Source organism: Pinus tabuliformis, chromosome 7 (genome assembly GCF_031772625.1).
Source record: "Pinus tabuliformis cultivar Carrire ecotype Pingquan chromosome 7, CPIR1, whole genome shotgun sequence".
Taxonomy (NCBI): Eukaryota; Viridiplantae; Streptophyta; class Pinopsida; order Pinales; family Pinaceae; genus Pinus; species Pinus tabuliformis.
The window spans coordinates 1,018,463,659-1,018,474,370 of NC_142293.1; the positions used below are offsets into that span (position 1 = coordinate 1,018,463,659).

The window sequence follows — 10,712 nt, forward strand, 5'->3', positions numbered from 1 at the left end:
CTAAGTCTACGGGATCTTCTCAACAATTCGGCCACAGAAACAACTTCAGGAGACTGGCCCCGAAGTCTACGGGACTGTCTCGGTAATTCCGCCACAGTTAAAAACTTTTAACTACTACACACGAAAACAAAGTAAAAATTTCAAATCAAACCACCTAAAGTCTCTAAATAACCAAACAAATTTGAATCACACGCCTAAAGAATCTAGGGCGTCAAACCAAACACAAACAGTAGCCTTCCGGACCAAAAGCGCTAGTTGGTGATGAAGCCCAACCTCGCTGGATTCAGTACAGAAGTGGCGGGTGGAACAGTTACCCCGGCAACCTGCTTAATGAATAGACTGGACCAAGTTCCTCCACTTTAACCGTCTCAAGTGAAGTGAACCCCCCAGAAAATCCAAGTGAGTCTAGCCGACGTCTGCTCCAGGTACAGTGGGACCTTCCCTCCACCGTCACCTCGGTAGAATCCTAAAGATAATGGTCACTAAGGTTACCAACCACAACAAATGCACCTGGGGGAACAGTCTAAACTCCGACAGCACGCAAGGGCAGAGTAGCAAGCTCAATCCCCTTACCGGCTCCTTGACAATAATCCAAGGTTTACCGACAAGTGACCCCTGGCTCCTCGACAATGGTTAATCCGAGGTTTACCGTTTGTAATACGTGCGTGTCTGGCGTCGTTCCCAACGAGGGGGGAATGATCCCCTCACTGGTTTGGACACGAGCTCGTGCTTCTCCTTTAAGAGGAGCTTTCCCAGAGTACAAGTGAGACAATTGGATTTATTCTATCACAAGATAAGCTACTTGTTTGGTTTTGTTGTCTTGGAGAGTTAATTACTCACCTACTCCAAGACACTAGCCTGATCTAAATTGGTGTTTCAGAGCCCTAGTAAATAAAAGTTACTACGTCGATTTTACTTTAAGCGTTACTTTTATGGTTTTTATTTAAAGACAAAAGGTAGTGGAAGTGAAACCAATGGTGTGTAGACTCGACTCCAACCACTACAAAGATGTACCTAAGATGATTTACGCTACTTTGCTTTTTCAATGAAATTCTTAACTAAGAGAGTTGAGAGAATGCAAATTTTAAAGAAAACAACTTCCTTAGAAAAGACAATCAAAGAAACAATTCTCTTTTTCTTTTCAAGTATGCAAACACGACCACTCTTTACTTACATGAAAAACTCTTTTCTTTCAAAACTTTCAAAGCTACTTGAAACAAAACTTTTCAAAGGAGATGTTTTTGTATTTTCTCTTTTAAATAAAGCATATAAACCTATCTTAACAAAAAACAATCTCAAAAGCTACAAAAACTATGAAAACTTGACTCACAAGCAATCAAAAGAGAGATTACTCTAAGCAAACCTAACAAGGTGAAAGCTCACAAATCAAATCAGGTTGTTTTACTTGATCAAAATCAAATCAAGGACCAGCTAATGCAGAATCAAAAGACTAGTCAAAACAAAACTCAAATCTTTTTGTTCTTTTTGTAAAATGGAATTCAAGACTTAAACAACAAGCACTTCGAAAATGGCCCAAGAGACAACTCAATGGTAAGTTGCTCTCACAGGTAGACTTTATGACAGGTCTGACTTCTTAGAATGCTGACAAAACCAGAGAGATCTAAGGCTTGACAACTCCTACCGCCAAAGTCACTACAAGACCTACTCAAAATCAAACCCTAGGGCTTATACTTCGATGAAATCCACTAAAACACTCAATGCTATCGAAACAAGTTCAGGTGAAGATTTTTGACAAGGGACTAATGAATCTGGGTAGAAAAAACTAAGAAAAAACAAAATCTAAGAGAAAAAAATGCAAAAAATGGAATTTTTTCAAATTTTAGCAGGGGACGCAGGCAACCCGTCAGCACAGGTGCGGGCCCGCTCTGTGCACACAGCAAAAGTGCATCCAGGGACGCACTGTGCAGCACTCAGAGGGTGCGTCCTACTGAAAAACTCAAGAAAAACCAAAATAAAACTAATCCTAAGCTAACCTACCCAGAGACAAAGTCACAGAGCCAAAACCAGAAAAATAAACCAATTTTCTCAAAGCAAAGTTCACACAAAGGAAAAGACTTTTCTCATCAATGGAATCCCCGGCGGAGTCGCCAATTTGTCACACGGAATCAGTCAAAAGTGCGGACACAACCGACCTTCCTAGAAGTCTAAGACATTCTAATGACAAACAAAACAAACTAGAGCTATCCTTCTCTAAACATGCATTATGATATGAGAAATCAAGTGTTTCATTCTTACCTTTGTCCAAACGCTGTTGTAGACGTCCAAGCTTTGTTGATCTGGATGAGCTCCTCCTTTTCTCCAAAACCTGCAATCACCAACAGTCAAACAATTAAATAGCACCTGATTATAACATAAAACAAAGCATATTCAACATATAGACCAAGGAGTACATGAAATAACTCATAAACAACAAGTTATTGAGAAGAATGGACCAATTTGCATTAAAGGTAATCAAAAGGAACCGTTACAACCTGAGCCTTGGTGTTGTGCAAGCTCCTTCCAGGGTCCACAAGAGTCTTCCTCTACTTTGACAAAGCTCAACCACTTCCAAATAGAACAAGCAAAGATGGCAATCTCTCCTCACAAGCTTCTAAATGGGAGTCCTAATTCCTGCAGCATTTACCCTTAGAAATGTATAGCTTTCAACCTCCCTCCTTCTGGCCCAATGCCTGTATTTATAGTACTCAAGAGGAAGTTAATCAGGTCCAACATCAATGGGATAGTCCCCTCTTTGGGTGGGATAGCTCCCTTATTGATGGGATAAGTTCCTCATTGCTAGGGGTGCATGAACCATCTGGAGGCGCTTCATACACGTCAAACAACCTTCTAGAATGCTCTAGAAATGACCACAAGTAAGTTTTTGAAGATAAAACTTGCGCATTTTAACCTTTTCAGAGGGACACACCTGCCCCTTTAGATACAGAGCGTCCTTGGACGCAGACATCATGAACATTAGGTGCGTACCCACAGGCAAGGTTGAGAGAACCTGCGTACCCAGAGATAAACACATTTAGAAAGACTTTCTCTCTTTTTTGGAGTTTGACATGGATAGCAGAGGCATAAGACTTGCTTAAGAGGGTAGTATGACTCTTGATAGAGTCATTTCAACTGTAAATAGTCATGGTGCCATTTTTTAGTGTAACAGCTGTTAAAAAGAAAAGATAACTCTTCCCGGGGCCCCTGACGACGTCTCCGGATTTCCTAACGTTGCCGCCCGCCGCCATGTCCCGGTTCGGGAATATTAACCCGATTCCCTTTCGATGCTCGTGCAGAGTGAACCCTTGATACAAGGCTTCCCCATCTCTTAGGATCGACTAACCCATGTCCAAGTGCTGTTCACACGGAACCTTTCCCCACTTCAGTCTTCAAAGTTCTCATTTGAATATTTGTTACTACCACCAAGATCTGCACTGGGGGCCGATCCACCCAAGCTCACGCCCGAGGTTTCTCAGCGACCCCCGCGTCCTCCTACTCATCGGAGCCAGGCAATTTCTCCGACGATCGAGTATAGGTTGCGCGCTTCAGCGCCATCCATTTTCGGGGCTATTTCATTCGGCAGGTGAGTTGTTACACACTCCTTAGCGGATTTCGACTTCCATGACCACCGTCCTGCTGTCTTCATCAACCAACACCCTTTGTGGGATCTAGGTTAGTGTGAAATTCGGCACCGTAACTCGACTTTCAGTTCATCCCGCATCGCCAGTTCTGCTTACCAAAAATGGCCCACTTGAAGCTCTCGATTCCACGGCGCGGCTCAATGGAGCAGCCGCACCCTCTTACCTATTTAAAGTTTGAGAATAGGTCGAGGGCATTACGCCCCCGATGCCTCTAATCATTTGCTTTACCCGATAAAACTCATGCGTGAGCTCCAGCTATCCTGAGGGAAACTTCAGAGGAAACCAGCTACTAGATGGTTCGATTAGTCTTTCGCCCCTATACCCAAGTCAGACGAACGATTTGCACGTCAGTATCACTACGAGCCTCCACCAGAGTTTCCTCTGGCTTCGCCCTGCTCAGGCATAGTTCACCATCTTTCGGGTCCCAACAAGTGTGCTTGCACTTGAACCCTTTGCATAAGCTCAAGGTCGGTCGATGATGCACCCCCCCAGAGAGGGGATCTTGCCCGTCAGCTTCCTTGCGCCTCGCAGGTTTTCAAACCCGCCGAGTCGCACACATGTTAGACTCCTTGGTACATGTTTCAAGACGGGTCGAATGGAAAGCCCGCCAACCAACACCTCGAGCACAAAGGTGCACATGGCCCGCCACGAGGGCGCACGCTTCGTTCCTCGACCACCGTAGCGGCAAACCGACAGGCAGTAATCCACCCGCGCTTGTGACGATGCAGCAGCCCGTGTTGGTTTACACCTCAAGTCGAGCGGCGAACCAGCCTGAGCCGTTCCAAATCCGACCGAGACGCATCGACAGCCTCCATCCGCTTCCCTCCCGGTAATTTCAAGCACTCTTTAACTCTCTTTTCAAAGTCCTTTTCATCTTTCCCTTGCGGTACTTGTTCGCTATCGGTCTCTCGCCCGTATTTAGCCTTGGACAGAATTTACCACCCAATTAGGGCTGCATTCCCAAACAACCCGACTCGCCGACAACGCCTCGTGATGTGGCAGGGTCCCGGGCCGACGGGGCTGTCACCCTCTCAGGTGCCCCCTTCCAAGGGACTTGGCCCAGGTCCGCCACTGAGGACGCTTCTACAGACTACAATTCAGGCGGCGCCGCCGCCCGATTTTCATGCTGGGCTCTTCCCGGTTCGCTCGCCGCTACTAGGGGAATCCTTGTAAGTTTCTTTTCCTCTGCTTAATTATATGCTTAAACTCAGTGGGTGTTCTCGCCTGAGCTGAGGTCACAAAGTTGGAGCTAAATCTGCCATACCCCATGGGAGGACAAGAGAGAGCAAAGCAAGTTCGAGCGATGCCACACAATGCCCACATCAGCTAACGTTGACTGCCCATCCAAGGGGACAAGATCACCGCTCGCCAATGCACACCATGAAACATTGCTTGAGGTATTTCAGCCGACCGCACCACATGGGGCACGGACGACCAGCTCCACTACTCCCTAGCATATTGTAGGGAGCACGTTTGAATGGGATGCGATGCCTAGACAGACATGCCCTCGACCGAGGCCTCGAGCGCATATTGCGTTCAAAAACTCGATGATTCATGGGATTATGCAATTCACACTAAGTATCGCATTTCACTATGTTCTTCATCATAACAAGAGCCAAGATATCCGTTTCCGAGAGTCATTTCCACATATTACCGAAAAATCGGCCACAAAACTGAATAGGGGCACCCCCCACAACAAATGTAAGGCCAAGGGGCAAAAGGAGGAAAAACGCATGAGAGAAAGAGAAACAAAGGTGTCTAACCCCCTTACAGGGGGAAGCTCAAACAGAGGACAATCTCCCCCAGCCCCATGCCCTCGCAAAAAGGGGGGAATGCATGGAACAGCGATCGAGAAGGACTAGGGTGGCCACCCCGGGAGCTCGCACTACTTTAGCCCTTCCCCAACACCAGCCCACCACAATTCTCCCTTTTCTCCGTAAAGCTAGGGACCGAAAGGAAGAAAAGGGTAGAAAACAAAGAACAAGCCTCCCAAGCCCTGTGCCTTCGGCAAAAGGGGGGAATTGAAGGGGACGACGATCGAGAAGGACTAGGGTGGCCACCCCGGGAGCTCGCACTGCGTTTTGTCCTTCCGGAACACCAATCCACAATAATCCCACCTTTTCTTCGTAACGCTAGGGGCCACGAGGAAGAAGGGAAGAGAACAACAAGAGAGAAAGGGATATATCAACCGTGGCCACCGGATCACAAGGGGAGGAGGCTTCAAACAGAGAACAAGCTTCCCCAACCCCGTGCCTTCACAAAAAGGGGGGAACTGCAGCGGACGACGATCGAGAAGGACTAGGGTGGCCACCCTGGGAACTCTCACTGCTTTTCGTCCTTCCCGAACACCAATCCACAACAATACCACCTTTTCTCCGTAAAGCTAGGGGCCGAAAGAATGGAAGAAAACAACATGAAAGAAAGAGAGATATCAAACGCGTCCACCGGCTCACTGGGGGAGGCTCAAACAGGGAACAAGCTTCCCCACCCCCGTGCCTTCGCAAAAAGGGGGGGAACTGCAGGGGACGACGATCGAGAAGGACTAGGGTGGCCACCCTCGGAACTCGCACTGCTTTTCGTCCTTCTTGAACACCAATCCACAACAATCCCACCTTTTCTCCGTAAAGCTAAGGGGACAAAAGCAAGAAGGGAAGAAAACAACAGGAAAGCAAGAGATATCAAACGTGGCTACCGGCTCACAAGGGGAGGCTCAAACAGAGAACAAGCTTCCCAAACCCCGTGCCTGCGGAAAAAGGGGGGGGAACTGCAGGGGACGGCGATCGAGAAGGACTAGGGTGGCCACCCTGGGAACTCATACTGCTTTTCGTACTTCCCGAAAACCAATCCACAACAATCCCACCTCTCCTCCGTAAGGCTAGGGGCAAAAGGAAGAAGGAAAAAAAACAACACCAAAGAAACAAAGATCCCAAGAAAAGAGAGAAGCTCAACAACGCGCCGAGCAAGATGTCCGCTAACCAAAAAGAAATCAAACAAGGCACCCAATCAAAAAAGTGTCCCACCTCTTCACACCCTCCCACATGCATTCATCACAACACCCTTTCCAGCTCTACAACATACCAAACAACGAAGCAAATAAATCACAACCCAAAAATTCACCAATAGAAAAGACGAGGGCCACGATGAGACCAGTGTCTGGAGCACGTCACTGAGAGGAAAATAGCCCCCCCAATGCAACGACACAAGGCTTCAAATGACAAATAGACTGCTGCCCATAACACAAACCCACCCTGCTATTGCACCCCTTTGTGTACAAAACACCCGACAAGATTTCCAGCGAGAGAGTCAACGGGGGTCAAAGAATCAAACTCCAAAGAGGAGTTGTCACGGGCCGACACTCAACGCTGGAGAAAGCCGCGAGCCACAAATACATCGATGGTGCAAGGCCACTAGAGAGAGGGACGTTCTCAAAGCGCACACCACAAAACGAAGAAATGACGCGAGTCCCACAAAAAACCCACAATCCAAAGGGAGGAACAAAGACACAACCCGCTACTTCTTTTTCCCTAAGAAGGGGAGTGGCTCACGAGAGGACGAGGAATTCCCTCGACGGCAAAGGCATGAGATAAGATTGTCACCCTCATGCTCGTCGGCGGGGAAAATTGTGATCTTGATGGAGCTCAGACCGAGGGATGGGTTTTTCATTACCTGGACACCCAACCCTTCCACGAGGGCATGTCGAGGAACGATCGGGAGGGACTAGGGTGGCCAGCCCAACGGGTTGATCCGCTCTTCATCCATCCCATACTTGATCGCACCCCGACAATCTTACCTCACGCAAGGTTTGAGCTACCAGGTGCGCGCAACCACTCCCTCGACCCAACCACTAGCAAAAAAGCTCACCCAAGCAACACATCAACCGCCACCGCCTTTTCGAGAGAACCAACTATGGAAGCCCGCACCCTTGGCCCATGCCTTCCAACGAAAAAAAGACCGAGCACCGCCACTACGAATGAGTCCGAATTTATCCATCGTATTTACCAAGCACCTCAACTCTGCAGCAACCATGCCCGGCCGAACAGATCGTCGGAAGGGCTCCCAAGAAACAAGCTTCCGAACCCCCTGCAGAAACACATTGGGGGGAAGAAAAACAAAGGATGGGTGGGACAAGCACAAGCATGGCTTGCAAGCACACACGAAAGAGAAAGCGTTACCTCGAGACAAGCAACCAATGATGTTCCCGCCAAACACCAAACCCGCTCCCCTAGAGATGCACCACAAAGTCCCACATTGCAATCGAAACCCAACCAACCCGAACCAAAAAAGAAAACCCCTGCTATCAATGATCCTACCGCAGGTTCACCTACGGTAACCTTGTTACGACTTCTCCTTCCTCTAAATGATAAGGTTCAATGAACTTCTCACGACGTCGACGGTGGCGAACCACCATCGTCGACGCAATCCGAACACTTCACCGGATCATTCAATTGGTAGGAGCGATGGGCGGTGTGTACAAAGGGCAGGGACGTAGTCAACACGAGTTGATGACACACGCTTACTAGGAATTCCTCGTTGAAGACCAATAATTGCAATGGTCTATCCCCATCATGATGCAATTTGAGAAGATTTCCTGATCCTCTCGAACCAGGAATAAAAACTCGTTGGTTGCATCAGTGTAGCGTGCGTGTGGCCCAGAACATCTAAGGGCATCACAGACCTATTATTGCCTCAAACTTCCATGGCCTAAATGGCCATAGTCCCTCTAAGAAGCTAGCCGCGAAGGGGAACCTCCGCGTAGCTAGTTAGCAGGCTTAGGTCTTGTTCATTATCAGAATTAACTAGACAAATCACTCCACCAACTAAGAACGACCATGCACCACCACCCATAGAATCAAGAAAGAGCTCTCAATCTGTCAATCCTTACTATGTCTAGACCTGGTAAGTTTCCCCGTGTTGAGTCAAATTAAGCCGCATGCTCCACTCCTGGTGGTGCCCTTCTATCAATTCCTTTAAGTTTCAGCCTTGCGTCCATACTCCCCCCGGAACGCAAATACTCTGATTTCTCAAAAGGTGTTGGCGGAGTCCTTAGAGCAACATCCGCCAATCCCTGGTCGGCATCGTTTATGGTTGAGACTAGGACGGTATCTGATCGTCTTCGAGCCCCCAACTTTCATTCTTGATTAATGAAAACATCCTTGGAAAATTCTCTCGCAGTGGTCCGTCTTTCATAAATCCAAGAATTTCACCTCTGAAAATGAAATACGAATGCCCCTGATAGTCCCTATTAATCATTACTCTGGTCCCGAAGGCCAACACAATAGGACCAGACTCCTATCACATTATTCCATGCTAATGTATTCAGAGCATAAGCTTGCTTTGAGCACTCTAATTTTTTCAAAGTAACAACACCGGAACCGCGACCCAGCCAATTAAGGCCAGGAGCACGCCGCCGACAAAAGGGATGGAAGGGCAGGTGTGCGCCTGCTGCCTTCCTTGGATGTGGTAGCCGTTTCTCAGGCTCCCTCTCCGGAATCGAACCCTAATTCTCCGTCACCTGTCACCACCATGGTAGGCCTCTATCCTACCATCGAAAGTTGATAGGGTAGAAATTTGAATGAAGCATCGCCAGCACAAGAAATGTGTGATCCGTCGAGTTATCATGATTCACCGGAGAAGCTGGCAAGCCCGCGCCGGCCTTTTATCTAAAAAATGCATCCCTTCCAAAGAGTCGGGACTTGGTGCACGTATTAGCTCTAGAATTACTACGGTTATCCGAGTAGTATGGTACCATCAAAAAAACTATAAATGATTTAATGAGCCATCCGCAGTTTCACAGTCTGAATTAGTTCATACTTAGACATGCATGGCTTAATCTTTGAGACAAGCATATGACTACTGGCAGGATCAACCAGGTAGCACCCTCCCACTTCAAAGGGCATTCCGGGCGCTCTCTTACCGAGAGCCAACCTGAACACCATCAAGTCAACGAGACGTCAAAATATCATGTAAAACTTTTATGCCTTTCACCTCTTGCATCCCAAGAAGGAAGCACACGCAACATGCCAAGGACATGGCAAACAAATGGGCAGACCTGCCGAGCCACAATGCATGAAGGCCACCCCCCGCCCCGCACCGATGCCACCTAGGAGTCCACCGGGAAAGCAACAATAGTGGACCTCGATCGGATGATTGCGTGCGGCAGTCTCGACATAGAGGCAAGGGGAGGAAATCATACAAGACAAACCGAGCCCGCAACCTCCATTAGAAATACCCCCCAACCCACCCCTCCCCTCCCCGCACAGGGGCCACCTAGGAGTCCACCCGGGCAGCAGCAATGATGGACCTCGATCGCATGATCGCCTGCAGCAGCCTCAATGCAAAGAGGAAACGGAAGGAAACAAAAAAAGACCAACATAGCCCACAACATCTCTTAGAAATGCCCCCCGAACCTCCACACCACGCACCGAGGCCACCTAGGAGTCCACCCGCGCCAGCTGACAGTGGACCTCGATCACTTGGTCACTTGCGGAAACCACGATGCGAAGGCAAAGGAAGGAAGCAAATGCAAATCAAGAGGGTCGCTACACAATACAAGGACACATATCCGAACAGGAGGAGGGATTAGGCAGCTCCGCACCCCACGCACCCTACGTACAGGCAACCTAGGAGATTTCCCACAGCTTTACCGACTGGACGATGAATAACTTTCCCCTACGGCCACCTCCACGCAAAGGAGGGAGGTCGAAGTGTTCCACCTCGAAATCCTTCTTCCAAATAGCCCCCACCATCGATGACTATAGTAGTAGCAAGCCTCCTCCACATTGGACCACAAGCGCATACACAATTGAAACAACAAATGCCCATAAACGTTGTGACTTAACATTTCCAACCACAAAATCCTGCCACACACGCAAGATGCAAGGGAAAAGCCAACCCCTCAATCAAACATATGGGCCAACACATCTATCAAAACCTCAAAGCCAACGCAACCATGAACGATGTGCACTTTGAAAGGAATGCCAACCCTTGACTTTACAACAAGGAGAGCAACACCTCACATCGCCCGATGGAAAAAGCAAGCAAGAGGGAGGGTAGGTCGTTTACAACCAAAACCCT

The 10,712-nt window shown here is 48.2% G+C and overlaps 1 non-coding gene and 2 pseudogenes across 1 annotated transcript; all 3 read right to left on the reverse strand.

The window, feature by feature from the left end:
* Positions 1–2,987: 2,987 nt before the first annotated feature.
* Positions 2,988–4,876, reverse strand: LOC149251051 (25S ribosomal RNA; annotated as a pseudogene).
* A 247-nt stretch (positions 4,877–5,123) lies between these two features.
* LOC149251052 (5.8S ribosomal RNA) lies at positions 5,124–5,277 on the reverse strand. The gene has a single exon (XR_016267532.1). It is a non-coding gene; the product is annotated as a 5.8S ribosomal RNA (ribosomal RNA).
* Positions 5,278–7,936: 2,659 nt separating this feature from the next.
* LOC149251053 (18S ribosomal RNA) lies at positions 7,937–9,511 on the reverse strand (annotated as a pseudogene).
* Between the last annotated feature and the right edge of the window lie 1,201 nt (positions 9,512–10,712).